The sequence below is a fragment of the Borostomias antarcticus genome, assembly GCF_949987555.1.
Source record: "Borostomias antarcticus genome assembly, chromosome: 19".
NCBI classification, from domain to species: domain Eukaryota; kingdom Metazoa; phylum Chordata; class Actinopteri; order Stomiiformes; family Stomiidae; genus Borostomias; species Borostomias antarcticus.
Window position 1 is genome coordinate 21,897,216 of NC_140252.1, and position 12,615 is coordinate 21,909,830.

The following is a 12,615-nucleotide window of genomic DNA, read 5'->3' on the forward strand; positions in this document are numbered from 1 at the left end:
TGATATCATGAGACTTGCAACACATCATACTGGTCTAGTGACTTGAAAACTGCAGCAGTTATACTAATATTTAACCCTACATCATTATTAAACACGAAGCGAGGTTGTTTTTTTCAGGCGGGTATATGAGCCAGTGTCACGGATTTTCCTTAACGTCCCCTGCATCTATTACAGAACGGCTAAGACAAAATTGCTTACTTCTTTACAAAATGTATATTCAGTTTACCAACTAATATGCTAATAATGCAACTCTAATTACTGCACTTATCAATAACCTACCTGCCCAACCAATCTATCTATATACTGTATCTAGGGCTATATAGATATCTAAACTATTGCTATATGAATGGAGAGTTCACTGAAATGAGACAAATACTGTAGCTATTGTGACCTAAAGTTTACAAACCCAGCAGTGAACAAGTGGCTATAGCCTGCTGTTTAGTGGTTGACAGTGGGTACTGGTTTAGTCATTCTTACCTCAATGGTGAGATTTAGAGACTTCTTGACTGAAAGTGTTATTACAAATCATGTTTAGGGCAAGTGTTTGCTGACACATAGATTCAGACATTCAGGGTTCAGTGTTGACACACTCCAGCCATGATTGGGTCACTGTGCTTGCCAGGGTGTGGAAAAATACACACAGCCTCTGACCGACCATACCACAAAGAAAGAGCTTCACAATATTGAAACAGTGTCAGTGAAAACAAAACACATGACAGAATGGACTGTTCAAAACCGATGAGTGATCTGGCAGAGACCTGCAATGTTATGTAAAAACAATGATTTCTTTCATGTTGAAAGTAGCAACAGTCAAGGTACACATATGAACTTCTTTGTGGGGACGACCATATTTTATTTTTATAACTGCTCTATTGACAACTCACTCCTACTAACTGTCAGAGATTAGGCTGACAAAAGGCCTGACCAGGTTTCGAAATGTCATTCTCTCCTAGTGCAGAAATCAATCACAAGATATATTGGCTGTAGTTCCAGCATATTGTCATGAAAGCATGCCGATATTTTTTTTTTTTATCAAGCCTGCTCCAAGTAACGCTCACTTCATTACTCAAGTGGGAAGTTTCTTTGGAACAAAACATGACGCCTAATGCTGTGAGATTTTCCATTTGAATGTTTGATCACACTTACAATTGACTGGCAGATGACATTGATTGCTTTGAAATAGTGATCAGTTTGGCTAATGTGTATAGAGCACTTTATATTAATTTCAGCCTTTCTATAATTTCCAGACCAGAATCATTTGCATCACAGATGTGCATGTGTCCTTTGTTGGAAACAGTAGGAGGGAGACTTATTTAGTTGCGCAGATGCTATTTACTACTACTGTTATGCTACTGTTATTTAATTATGAACAGAATGGCTACACATTAGCATGTATTTATGATGTGCCACCCTCTGGCTCCAGTACAGTTAACTACTCTCTGTTGGAAATGGACCCTTGTGAAATATGATTTGGCCTCAAATGAGGGAAGTTGGGCAGCATTGCATTGGCATACCTTAACATAAGACACACATTCTCAGTATAATTCTTTTTACATCTGGTTGTTTATAAGGAGTTTGGGCTGTTGTTTCTAGCAATCTACTTGTAACAATGTCACACTCTCAGGCCTGATACCAGGATTGATCAGCTGTAGTCTGGGAATGATCAAGCACTGCAATAGGGTAGGTCATTTGAGAATGGACACAGCCTTAGGTTTCAAGCTTTCTTGGTCCAAAGTTGTTTTAAATAATAAATAATTTGGTGATAAAAAGAGTGAAAATAAGTTTGGCTGGGTCTGAGTTAAACTGTTTGAGTAGGCAAATCACACATCACTCCAGTATTTAAATAAGACAGAGGTGATTTTAACACTAATATGTGCAGAAACACTTAATTCATATTCATAAACACATGATTTAAATATGGATTAAGTGTATTATGTTTAGTGAATTCATTCTGGAAGTGCTTTTTATATTAATTTCTTAATTCATCATCTAATTTGTGATGCAGTTTGAATGCAACTGCTTTTCCAACTCTGTTGCTGAAATTCACACAATGTTCTTAATTAATTACCAAGTTCCACCGGTTTGAGATAACAGCTTATATTGCATTCAAAAGCAAAACATGAAATATTGCCACCTACTGGTAAACGGTACTAAGTTCAAATAGACCTGAATAAAACCCTGCTATAGAATCAATTGCTGTTGAAGTTAACAGCTGGGTCAGCTATAACTAGAGTTGTCAGTGAAGCTCCTGTAGCTATCTAGTCACGGTGGCCGAGAGGTTAAGGCGTTGGACTCGAAATCCAATGGGGTTTCCCCGCACAGGTTCGAATCCTGTTCGTGACGGAAATCTTTAGTCATTACATTGGAAGTGATACCTGTATCTTCCACTAATAAACCACCTTAGGTTTGAGGGTATGGCAGTTAAAGCACAAGTTGTGATGCCTTTAATTAAAGTAGACATCCAAGAAGTGTCCGGATAGTGTAGCTCATAGTACCAACACCAATCAAGATGAGTCAGTATGCATTCATACTGTATACTGTACAATAGCCTACAAGGTGTGTAGATACTATTGTATCACAACACAGAATTGATTTGAATTTTTTACTTTTAGTTTTAAATTATTTTAATGGACTAGCTCTCCCAGGATGAAATGTTTAGGCTAAAGGCTACAACCCTCTCCCTGGTTGAAGTGTGTAAGCTATAGACTACTCCCCTCTCCCAAGGCTAAAGGTTAATATCCTCTCCCTGGATGAAGTGGGTAGAATGTAGGCTACTACCCTCTACATGGGTGAAAGTGTGTAGGCTAATAGGCTACTACCCCTTTTCCTGGGTGGAAGTATGTAGACTATAGCTCAAATCAAATCAGGCTTTATTTGTATTGTGCATTTCATACACAGATACAACTCAATGCGCTTTACAGAGAGCAATGGGGGGTGGACATAGGTCTCACCCCTACATATTCCAGAGGGAAGCAAAAAAACAGTTTCACCTGCGGGCCAGAAACGTGAGCTGTAAAAACTCTTCCCTGACTTCTCTCAACGAGACAATCGAGCAAGCTCCTGGAAAATGTTTGTCTGTTGGCTAAGAATATATACAGAGCAGTAAACATGGGCTAAATACTTCATAAGAGAGACATGACTAACAGCAAAGTTCACAAATAGTTACAGAGAAGTTGCCTACAGGGAAGGCCACTATGGGTTAGCTATCCCTGTAGTCTCTAATATGAAATTTAATTTAATTATATAACAAAGCACAGCAAGCACTTAGCAGAACAGGCTCATAGAGAATGCTGCAAAGCAGAGTGTGTGTGTGTGGGGGGGGTTGGCAGGATAGGGACAGCTGACTACACAGAGTCGGAAGGAGCTAGTCACGAGGAGGCAGGGGGCCTTTCCGGGAGTCATTAGGTGGACTGTGGCTCCTGGAAAGGCCCTGTGCCTCCTTGTAGCTGATAAAAGTTGTTGTGGGGGGTTGCAATTGTATCAATTAACTAGGATTTGCACTTAAGGTGTTGAAATACATTGAAGTACATTTCCTGGAGAAAATGTGAGGTGGGCTAGCTGCTGCAGCTGTATAACAGCTACTGCTAGAACTACTACGGACCGGGCAATCTCCATGCACCCACCGGTGAAGACTGTGCGTCTCTAGCCCACTCAGGGGCTGAATTGTGGGGTCCGTGGCGTGGACAGTGGCGTGGTGACGAGACTTCGCCCCCTCAGGTCAGAGCTGACTGGGGACAGTGTACCCCTCTCCGGGCCACCTACCCGCCCACACCGGTGAAGACCATGTGTCCATGACACACAGCACACCCCACACACACACACCACACACACACACACACAAACACACACACACACACACACACACACACACAGCACCCCCCCACACACACACAGCACACACCACACACACACACACAGCACCCCCCCCACACACACACAGACAGCACACACACACACCACACAGCACAGTACACACACCACACACACAGCATACACAGCACACACACATACACCACACACAGCGTGCACACACACACACACACACAGCACACACACACCACACACAGCACATACACCCCCCATCCACACATAGCACACACAGCACACACACACACACATACCCCACACCCCACACACACACATACACATCACACACAGCACACACACCCATAGCACACACAGCAGAGTCACGCAAACTCTGAAACACTGAGAGCTGTCCAGCCTGTTCCAGTAATTGCTGGCAGATGTTGGCGAGGATATGGAAGTGAGTGTGTCTGCAAAGGGGTGGGGGAGCGTGGGGTCATTGTATAAACTTTACCTTAACGTCTGGTCATGGCTTTTTCCACGCTGTGCTCTCCAGCCTATGAATCACACTGGGCTGGTTGGAGGGATTGAACCTTTTGTAGGCGTTAACTTATAGTAGAGCCTTTGGAAGACAAATTGTTCCCATTTCTCATCTTGTTTTTATGACGAGAAATGATTAGATGTGGACTTTTAAAAGGAGGAATGGGGAGTGAATATGCTGTTAGTCCTGCTGAGGCTTTGGACTGCAGTGCTGCCAGTACGTTCTTTCTCAGGAAACTATTTGTTTGTATCCCTCTGAAGCCGGCCTTTGCTCTCTTCACCCTCGCCTGTGTGTTCAACAGAAACGTGTGTTCGCTTTGAGCTGAGAGCCGTGGATTAAACACAGACGGGCGTTCTTTGCTCCTCTCCCAGAGGGCCCACACCACTCTTTAATGCCCAATCTTCTGCAAGTGTGAGAAAATAAACATATTAATGAAGAGGGGAGAGCACCACTCCACATGTGGTTTGAGTTCAGAGGGGATCGGAGGATCAGGTTTTACAAAGCCCCCTTGGTCACTGCTGTTCAGAGGTGTAAAACCGGCTTCAGAAAGTGAAAATACTGACATGTATTTGCTCCACCCATGCACTGAACCAGTTCATTTCACTAGTTCCCTAATTCCCTAGTCCCTTTCACTATCTCCCCTACCTGGCTGAGGAGTCGCGCTAATTAGGATCAGCTGGTTCAGTGCATGGGTGGAGCAAATATTGTACAGGGTTAGTTTTGACTTTCTGAAGCTGCTGCTGTTGTGCAGTGCTCTCAGGCATGGCCCACATCAAGCCCCACAGTGAACCTACCTCTGCTCCTAGCCCTAACCCTGCCCCTAAACCTACCCCTGCTCCTAACCCTGCCCCTAAACCTACCCCTGCCCCTAACCTGCTCCTAACCCTGCCCCTAACCCTACCCCTGCCCCTGCTCCTAGCCCTAACCCTGCCCCTAACCCTACCCCTGCCCCTGCTCCTAGCCCTAACCCTGCCCCTAACCCTACCCCTGCCCCTGCTCCTAACCCTAACCCTGCCCCTAAACCTACCCCTGCCCCTAACCTGCTCCTAACCCTGCCCCTAACCCTACCCCTGCCTGCCCCTGCTCCTAGCCCTAACCCTGCCCCTAACCCTACCCCTGCTCCTAACCCTGCCCCTAAACCTACCCCTGCCCCTAACCTGCTCCTAACCCTGCCCCTAACCCTACCCCTGCCCCTGCTCCTAGCCCTAACCCTGCCCCTAACCCTACCCCTACCCCTGCCCCTGCTCCTAGCCCTAACCCTGCCCCTAACCCTACCCCTGCTCCTTACCCTGCCCTAAACCTACTCCTGCCCCTGCTCCTAGCCCTAACCCTGCCCCTAACCCTACCCCTGCTCCTAACCCTGCCCCTAAACCTACCCCTGCCCCTAACCCTACCCCTGCTCCTTACCCTGCCCTTAACCTACCCCTGCCCCTAACCTGCTCCTAGCCCTAACCCTGCCCCTAAACCTACCCCTGCTCCTAACCCTGCCCCTAAACCTACCCCTGCCCCTAACCTGCTCCTAACCCTGCCCCTAACCCTACCCCTGCCCCTGCTCCTAGCCCTAACCCTGCCCCTAACCCTACCCCTGCTCCTGCCCCTGCTCCTAGCCCTAACCCTGCCCCTAACCCTACCCCTGCTCCTAACCCTGCCCCTAAACCTACTCCTGCCCCTTACCCTACCCCTGCTCCTAGCCCTAACCCTGCCCCTAACCCTACCCCTGCTCCTAACCCTGCCCTAAACCTACTCCTGCCCCTTACCCTACCCCTGCTCCTAGCCCTAACCCTGCCCCTACCCCTGCTCCTAACCCTGCCCCTAAACCTACCCCTGCCCCTAACCTGCTCCTAACCCTACCCCTGCCCCTAACCCTACCCCTGCTCCTTACCCTGCCCTAAACCTACTCCTGCCCCTAACCCTACCCCTGCTCCTAACCCTGCCCCTAACCCTACCCCTGCTCCTAACCCTAACCCTGCCCTAAACCTACTCCTGCCCCTTACCCTACCCCTGCTCCTAGCCCTAACCCTGCCCCTAAACCTACCCCTGCTCCTAACCCTGCCCCTAAACCTACCCCTGCCCCTACTCTGCTCCTAACCCTGCCCCTAACCCTACCCCTGCCCCTGCTCCTAGCCCTAACCCTGCCCCTAACCCTACCCCTGCTCCTAACCCTGCCCTAAACCTACTCCTGCCCCTTACCCTACCCCTGCTCCTAGCCCTAACCCTGCCCCTAACCCTACCCCTGCTCCTAGCCATAACCCTGCCCCTAACCCTACCCCTGCTCCTTACCCTGCCCTAAACCTACTCCTGCCCCTAACCCTACCCCTGCTCCTAGCCCTAACCCTGCCCCTAAACCTACCCCTGCTCCTAACCCTGCCCCTAACCCTACCCCTGCCCCTGCTCCTAGCCCTAACCCTGCCCCTAACCCTACCCCTGCTCCTAACCCTGCCCTAAACCTACTCCTGCCCCTAACCCTACCCCTGCTCCTAGCCCTAACCCTGCCCCTACCCCTGCTCCTTACCCTGCCCTTAACCTACCCCTGCCCCTAACCCTACCCCTGCTCCTAGCCCTAACCCTGCCCCTACCCCTGCCCACTGATGTCAGGACAGCCGAGTCACTGCCCATCTTTCGCCTCAGGCTCAAAACTCACCTCTTCAAAAAGTTCTACCACAATCCTTTCTCTTAAAGCACCTACTGTACAATATTGTATTTATATTCTGATACTCCTGCACTTTGTCTTCAGCACTAGATTATGCTCTTACCCAGTTTAGAAAAGAGATGCACTTGTGAGTTCTAGCGAGTAGTAGTACAATGACTACCTACATTAAATGCAACTATTGCAAGTCACTTTGGATAAAAGCATCTGCTAAATCTAAATGTAGGTTCCCCAAAGATGAATGAAAGCTAGATTGTAATTCAGTTCTACTGTACTGTTATACAGGTAATTAGAATTTCCAGTTTGACATAATAATATCACAATAATATACCAGAAACAAACAATGCATTATAAGCAAGTGAGGATGGTGTCCGTTGGTCACCTGCCAGACTTATTCAGTATTGGGATTGGATTGAACAGTGATCAAAGTATATCCTCCACGGTTTGAGGACTGTCCTTAGATCTTCAGCAAAGGTTAGGGTCAGTCAAGCATGCCAGTAAGCTACCATTCATCAGCCAAGCCTAGAAAATAAATTACACAGGCACATCATGAATTAGAAATTTGCTTCAATTCTATCAGCGTTTTATGGCATTAAATCCCCTTTCACTGTGTTGTTCTCTGAACCAAGCAGAGCAGTGGAATGTGCAATTATATTGAATTACACCTACCTGGCTCTACATGGAGGTGGAGAGAATATGTTTTATCTCCAACTTGAAAAGTGGATGAATGTGATTTCTTGTGTTTAGTGGAGGAATGTGATTTCTTGTGTTTAGTGGAGGAATGTCATTACTTGTGTTTAGTGGAGGAATGGGATTTCTTGTGTTTATCTGAAAGTGTTTTCAAGATCTGAAATGGAATGTGGGTGAGCCGTTATCTCACTTTATATAAATTACCTCAGATATTACCTTTATATAAATTACCTCACTTTATATAAATTACCTCAGAGGTTGAAGCCTGAATACCTGATGGCCTGGGTCTGGAGGTCTGATGGTCTGGAGGTCTGGGTCTCGAGAGGTCTGAGTCTGATGGTCTAGGTTTGGAGGTCTGATGGTCTGATGGTCTGGAGGTCTGGGTCTGATGGCCTGGAGGTCTGATGGTCTGGAAGTCTGATGGTCTGGAGGTCTATGGTCTGGAAGTCTGATGGTCTGAAGGTCTATGGTCTGGAAGTATGATGGTCTGGAGGTCTATGGTCTGGAGGTCTGATGGTCTGGAGGTCTGATGGTCTGGAGGTCTGATGGTCTGGAAGTCTGATGGTCTGGAGGTCTGATGGTCTGGAGGTCTATGGTCTGGAGGTCTATGGTCTGAAGGTCTATGGTCTGGAGTTCTGATGGTCTGGAGGTCTGATGGTCTGGAGGTCTATGGTCTGGAGGTCTGGGTCTCATGGTCTGGGTCTGGAGGTCTGATGGTCTGGAGGCCTGGGTCTGGAGAGGTCTTGGTCTGATGGTCTGGAGGTCTGATGGTCTAAGTTTGGAGGTCTGATGGTCTGATGGTCTGGAGGTCTGATGGTCTGGAGGTCTGATGGTCTGGAGGTCTGGAGATCTGATGGTCTGGAAGTCTGATGGTCTGGAGGTCTATGGTCTGGAAGTCTGATGGTCTGGAGGTCTGATGGTCTGGAGGTCGGATGGTCTGGAGGTCTATGGTCTGGAGGTCTGGGTCTGATGGTCTGGAAGTCTGATGGTCTGGAGGTCTATGGTCTGGAGGTCTATGGTCTGGAGGTCTATGGTCTGGAGGTCTGATGGTCTAGAGGTCTATGGTCTGGAGATCTGATGGTTTGGAAGTCTGATGGTCTGGAAGTCTGATGGTCTGGAGGTCTATGGTCTGGAGGTCTATGGTCTGGAGATCTGATGGTCTGGAGATCTGATGGTCTGGAAGTCTGATGGTCTGGAGGTCTATGGTCTGGAGGTCTGATGGTCTGGAGGTCTATGGTCTGGAGGTCTGATGGTCTGGAGGTCTATGGTCTGGAGGTCTATGGTCTGGAGGTCTGATGGTCTGATGGTCTGGAGGTCTGATGGTCTGATGGTCTGGAGGTCTGATGGTCTGGAGGTCGGATGGTCTGGGTCTGATGGTCTGGAGGTCTATGGTCTGGAGGTCTATGGTCTGGAGGTCTATGGTCTGGAGGTCTGATGGTCTGGAGGTCTGATGGTCTGGAGGTCTGATGGTCTGGAGGTCTGATGGTCTGGGTCTGATGGTCTGGAGGTCTATGGTCTGGAAGTCTGATGGTCTGGAGGTCTATGGTCTGGAGGTCTGATGGTCTGGAGGTCTGGGTTTGATGGTCTGGAAGTATGATGGTCTGGAGGTCTATGGTCTGGAGGTCTATGGTCTGGAGGTCTATGGTCTGAAGGTCTGATGGTCTGGAGGTCTATGGTCTGGAGGTCTGGGTCTGATGGTCTGGTAGGTCTGGATATGGTTTTGTCAGTGCAACGTCATGATTGAATTGTATGGAACCGAAAGGATGGTTTATTCTGTAATGTGAGGTGCATTTACAAAGCTTTATGAGGATAAGATAGTGACAGATAGAGAGTGGCACCATATTGGTGAAAATCTATCTCTATATTCCACTTACAGGCCTAGGAGTAGGATTAGTGGTAAGGTTAGGGTTGTACTTGCTCTCCAGTGTGTTCTGCGTGATACTTCCAGCAAATGGCACACTACATTGACCTCTGGTCTGAAGACTCAGTCTTGAGGCTTTTTCTCTCAGGATTCACTCTGTTCAAATTCTCCTTCCCTGATCGACTGGCTTTACTGTAACCAGCAATAGCGTACAGCATATGGTATAATTAGTGGTCACAGAAACCTTTATGACACCTATAAGAATCATGGATACAATACAAGGCCTCCTTAATAGAACTTAATAGTTTGCTGTATAGGAGTGAGAACTGTTTAATAGAACTGCTGGTTTGGTCTTCGTCTTGGTTTCCATGAACTCACACTGTACTCTAAGCTTGTTAGTCTGTGTGACAAATCACAAGTGGGAAAAGCCTGGTGAAATAAATACATGAGAAGGAATTCTCTATCTGTTCTCTGCCAGGCCAGCAGATGCATATTAACGTGCCCACAGAAGCCTGGTGTTGGGTTGCTTTCTCCATGGTTTCCTTCCAGAAAACCTTGTGTGTCTGTAGCGTTTCCCTTATGCATTTGAAAATGCCCATCTCATGCTGAAAGAACCTGTAATTTAGACTGAAAAATATGGTCTGTCACAGAGGACAGTTCCATGCTTCTGTGATTTGCACAGTACATGAGAGCTACTCTCTCTCGACAGAATGGCTACTCGTATAAGTATGTCCGTACTGTTAAAGTATGTTGCCTCTGCCCAGCGGAGACCCAGCCTTGTCTGGGGACTGTAGGGTTGACAGCAGGGACTGCGTATTGAAGGACTGGGCTGTCTGAGTGGGCAGGATCCCCCCCCAGCTGCGTTCGCACGCGAGGTGCTGTGGGGGCCCTGTCTCAACATTCTCAGGTGGTGACTTCAGGAGAATCTGTGTGCTGAGGCTCGGAGCCCCTGGGACCCACCATCCAGCCAGACTGTTATTCCTGGTGTTATTGAAGAGGGCCCGCCTCTCCTCCTGGCCCGCTCCGTCCTGCTCATCTGGGCCTCATTAACAGCCCGGTTCCCTGGTTCCCGTGCGCTGACATGAAGTATGGGCCTGCTGTGGTTGCCGGCTCCGCACACATGCAGGGGAACCAAGTGGCTTCCCATGAACTCACTGGTCCCCCACGCCCTGCGCTCTGGAGCCCGGTCCTGCCGCGGTCACCTCCGCCTCCGCAGAGCAGGACGAGCCTGCAGACATCAAGACATCACACATGGAAACTAGAAAAACAACAAGCGCGCACAACTCTTGGTGAGAAAAAAGAGGGTAATGAGTGCTCGGTATGGTAGAAGACTATAGAGGAGTGAAGATACCAGCACTCACAATCGTTGATTTTCTCTTTTATTAAATAGGGCAACTGTGCCCTACCACACATGGACACCATGACATGAGTGCTCTGGCTGGGAGCAGTTCGTTCACCTCATTAAAGAGGGATCGTGTCTTCACTCTCCTGCCTCCTGTGTCACCTGCTGTTGCCTTGATGTTCATTACTGGCAAACAAGACGATCGGTTGTCTGGTCGGAGCCAGTGAATGTCATTATAGCATGAGCTGCCTAAGCATATCTGACAGACTGTTTGAGTTGGAGAAAAATCACTGGCTCCCTCCACTACAGCCCTCTGCTCTGCTCCCCTCATGATTGGGTCAATCCTTTGATGTGATTACAGTCTATGATTAAGAGCTATTTTTCCTGGAAAGAGGGCAAGTCCCGGTTCCCTAGACACATCTCTTCCAGCTCTGCACACCTGTCCGTGTCCAATTCCTGATCAGTTCACATAAACCAAGTGGCTGTAGTTCAACACTCCCAACTTGAATGTAGAATGTTAATCAACCATCACATTACTCAAGGCAAATACAGACTTTGAATATTGAGAAGGGCCTTGGTCATTTTTTGGGCTTGAAGATTGGAACCTGGGCTGGCTCAAGGAGACTGATTTTTGGCATCAACAGTCAGAATAATGATCTAATAAAGCAAATGTATTACATTATTCAATTCAATTTTCAATTCAATTCTTTATTTCGGACCCAGGGGGATCCATATCACAATTAAAACAGTAAAATACAGCACATTAAAAAGATAAGAAAAAAGAAGATAGAAATAGATTAGAATTCTGAAGCCTGTATTTACCATGTTCTATCGGCTATTTAAAATGGAAAATGCCAATACTCATATATCAATTTGACATTTCAAAGAAAAATAGATTTACTAAATAATAAGCAGAATCAACATAGCCAAGAGTCAACACCTTGAAACTATTTGAGCTCAAGTACCATGGAGGACGAACAAGAGATTTATTGGACACAAAGGAGATTGTTATTTGATAATGTTGCAGGAAGGAGCGTTTGGCCCTCCTTGCTATCTATAATCTTATCAGTGCGTGTCTGACGGCCAAGAAATGCTGATCCCTGTTTGAATGGAGATTGTGCATTTGTGCTGAAGTCATAGCTGGTCTGTTCCAGGCTTCTTTTACAGCCGATGATTAACCTTGGTTGACCCCTGGTCTCTGCTGGATGGATGGACGGAGCAGAGGCTGTCAGCTTTTCGAGACAAATCATTACCAGTGTGAAGACTGTATTGCATAATGCAGATTATCTAACTGTTACCTTGAAAAGTGTTTGGTGCAGAACTTCTCATCCTCTGGTCTGCTTGCGGTGTAGTCTAGTCTATGGTAACTTATTTTACAGTTCAGCTCTGCGATCACACAGAAGCTTTTCAAAAGGACACCGTATGGCACTGCGGCCTCACCTGAAGCTGCTCTGCCTGCTGCCGGACAGGCACATGGTCAGCATGATCATGGAGCTTGTCCGAAAACCGCAGCTTTACCAGGTCCAAGTGCTCAGTCCAGGTCCTGCTCAGGGACCAAGTGCTCAGTCCAGGTCCTGGATAGGGACCAGGTCCAAGTGCTCAGTCCAGGTCCTGCTCAGGGACCAAGTGCTCAGTCCAGGTCCTGCTCAGGGACCAAGTGCTCAGTCCAGGTCCTGCTCAGGGACCAAGGGCTCAGTCCAGGTTCCTGCTCAGGGACCAAGTGCTCAGTC